Source organism: Felis catus, chromosome D1, assembly GCF_018350175.1.
Source record: "Felis catus isolate Fca126 chromosome D1, F.catus_Fca126_mat1.0, whole genome shotgun sequence".
Lineage (NCBI taxonomy): Eukaryota > Metazoa > Chordata > Mammalia > Carnivora > Felidae > Felis > Felis catus.
Genome location: NC_058377.1, coordinates 4,630,565 through 4,633,862, shown reverse-complemented (window position 1 = coordinate 4,633,862; position 3,298 = coordinate 4,630,565). Strand labels below are relative to the sequence as shown.

Genomic DNA, 3,298 nt, shown 5'->3' with positions numbered 1-3,298 from the left:
GCTGCGACTCGCTCCCACTAGGACTTGCATAATGAAGTGGAGGGAAAGTTGAAGGAAAGTTGAGGAATCAGGGGGCAGGAGGGGGGCTCCCGCCCTTGGAGTCGGCGCCAACCCCTGCAAGGGGCGCAGCGCGGGGCAGAGGCCCTGGCACCCAACAGGGAAAAGTGGCGACAGCGGAAAGCGGGGAGGGGTCCGGGTAGCGGGGAGGCAACCAAGGTTCTAATTCCAGGGACCTGGCAGCTCAGTGAGAGAGGCGGCCGCTCCAGGCAAGGCTTTTGTTCTCGCCCTCCCCTCTCTCTCTCCACCTCCTTTTCGCCAGCCTTGTGAGTTGCAGGCGGCACACACCCCTTCCCTCCCTCACACCTCCTTCCCTTCAGGGCCCGCCTGCCCTGTTTACCTAGAAACTAGCATCTGGAATCCGAGGGGTAGACCCCTTGCCAAAACCCAAGACTCCGGGGGCCGTGGGCTCCCGGGCTGTGGGTGTCTCAGATCCGCCTCAATCCTAAGCGGGAGGGGGCGGCGAGAGGGTGAAGGAGGGTGGGAAGAGACCACCCCCCACATACACACACGCGCTCAAGTCCACACCCGTGCGGAGCCCAGCGCCCCCTCTCCGCGCTCGGAGCGAAAGTTGGCCTCCCGGGCGACCTCTCCCAGCGGAGGTGCGGGCGGTGGGGGACGCGCCATTGCCCACGGAAAGGTGGAGAAGGAAGAGGAAAGGTGGAGGGAGAGCGGCGCCGGGAGGGGAGGAGGGGGGTGGGGGGAAAGGGTTGCAGCCCACCTGGACATGTGCTCCCTCTGCCGCCCGGGCGCCTTCTCCAGCCCCAGCTTGGTGAAGATGCCTACAAGCCCAATGACGTCCCACCCCGCAGACGATGTAAAGGATCAGGGTGGTCTTGTCCTTCGTGGGGTGGTGCAGGGGGTCGTCCTTGCGCGCGGGGGGGGGGGGGCTTGCGGGTGTCGAGCCACAGCGGAGTGTCCTGCTTGGTGCAGGTGCTCTGCCTCAGTCCCGCTTCTTAAACAGGCGGCAGAACAGGAAGTCACAAGTCCCGCAGCAGAAGATGAAGTCTCCCGAGTGAACGGCTGGTCCCACTGGCCCATGACATCGAAGTAGCTCCGGCAGAAGTCCGGGGTGGGCGCTCGGGAAGGGGGCTTGTCTGAGACCCCCGCGCCCTCGCCGGCCTCTCCCCAGGCGGCCCCGAAGTGGGGTCCCCCCCCCCCCCCCCCGGCCAGCACTACCACGCCGCCCAGCTGCGCCAGCTGCCAGTGCCCCGCTCGCTCCTGCGCCGGGCACTCGCGGGCGCACAGCTCGGTGAGGAAGCAGCCGAGGAGCAGCCGGAGGACGCGACGAACCAAGTCTCCCAGCCTGGGCTCGGCCGCTGGGCCGCCGCCTCTCGAGGCAGGTAGGCAGCTGCCCGGGACTCAGCCCTTGTTCGCCTCCCGCGCGCCGCACGCCGAGGGGGAGGGGCGGGGCGGGGAGGAGCGAGCCTGGCGGGGCGGGGGGGAGGATGAGTGGGGGAGGATGAGCCGCTGGGTGCAGCTCCGGGCGGCTACGGGGAGAGGCGAGGGCCAGAGGGCGGCGGAGAGCTGGTCTGGCCGCGCCTCGTCTAGGCCGGCGGCTCCGGACTAGCCGTCCTGCGCCCGCTCTCAGGATCCCTCTCACCTCTCCAGCTCGCCACGTGCCCTGGAGAGAGCCCAGCAACGCTTGTGGAATGAAGGGAGGGCAGGAGGAGAGGGGGAGAGGGACGAGCGCGAGCTCGAGAGGGGCGGGGGCGCGGAACAGGTGACTCGGGAGCGCTGGCGGGAGCGAGTTGGGGGGCGTGCGGCGCTGAGCTAGGCTAACCGGCGGGGAGTGGGGAGCTTCGGCCGCCACTGGGGCTGAAGGCACCGCTCGGGTTTCCCAGCAGGTGGACGATGGCTGCGGGACCTCCCGCGCCCTCTCCGGGAGGGAGGCGCGGCTCAGACCTGTTCCTGGCTAAGAGGCGGCTCAGCCCGTGGCTTTTTCAGGCGTGAGTCTGCAGGAGCTGTGGTTGGAATCTGTCCTCCAGGGAAGGGGGGACTCGCAGGGGTTAGGTGGGGACAGACTAAGTGGTTTCCACTCCAAGGCAGACTGGGGCACAGTTTGACCAGGATCGCCCCTCCATGGTGCCCGGAGCCGCCTCAGCTCGCTTCGCCCTGCCCTTCCCCCGACTGCTCCCTCTAGCCAGGCGCGCGTCCAGATGGTTCTACTCCCTGGGATTTGCGGAGGACCAAGGCTTAGCTGGGAAGGCGGGGTGGCAAGCCACTGGCCCCGGGATAAGCACCTCCGGGAGAGGGCCGTGGGAGGAACTGAAGTCAAAGAAGCGCAGGGGGTAGGGAGAGGCAGCAGACCAGGCCCAGGCAGGGGCACGTCCCACGTCCCGGAAGGTCTTTCCTTGGGACTCTCCCAGACCCCAGGACCTGCCACTTCTGTCCCTCTACAACCTGGCGGCGGCCTTCTCTGAGTTCCTTAGGAGGACACACCGCCGCGCCGCCTCTGCGCGCCCAGATCCGGTGCAGCGCAAGGCCTGGACACCTAGCCTCAGCCACCCTCCCACGCCTGGAGCCCGCGCCTGGGTCTCCGGAGTCGGCTGGCCCTGTGCTAACGGAGCCCCCCAGACATCCTCACCCGATGTGGCGCAGTCCGGCCTTGCTTCCCTGGCTTCCAGCCTCCGGTCGTCGCCCGTCAGCATTTACAAATCTGCCGTCTCCACCCAGCCGATTCCAGCCATCCGTCGGCCCTCTCTCATTTTCTCCCACTTCTTTTCTCTGCTTGAATTTGACTCCAATAGCCCCCAAAACAGGATTAGCACCAAAGCCGCTAAACCGAAGTTAGATCTCCCACGCCACTGCGTTGTTGTTTTTTTGTTTTTTGTTTTTTTAATTGCATTAACTAAGTATACACTTTGCAGTCAGCTGGGCGGTTTGCAGGGAAATGATGTCTCCACCATCCCACCCCCTCCTTTGGGCTTCAGTCAGGGGCTTCTCAGGGCATTTTCATTTTCAAAGCACCAAAAAGTTGGGCCACATAGAAAATGATATAGTGGGTTCTCTTTAACTGAAACAGCATGGTTGGGGAGGTGGTTATTGGACTCTATTGCAAGCTTTCTCAAAATGACAGGGAGCTTGGGTAATTGTGCCTTCTCTTGGAAGAATGTCACCACCTCCTGTCTTCCAAAAGACTAGCATAGAATGACCCTGTTCCAGCAAAAAATGAACCAGGCCAACACTGACCCAGCATATCCAGGAGTAGGCCAGCCCTCAGAGACTCATTGAATCGCAG

General features: G+C 64.4%; 1 pseudogene; it reads right to left on the bottom strand.

Moving 5' to 3' along the window:
* Positions 1–573: 573 nt before the first annotated feature.
* On the bottom strand, positions 574–1,419 carry LOC123380538 (annotated as a pseudogene).
* Positions 1,420–3,298: the final 1,879 nt, after the last annotated feature.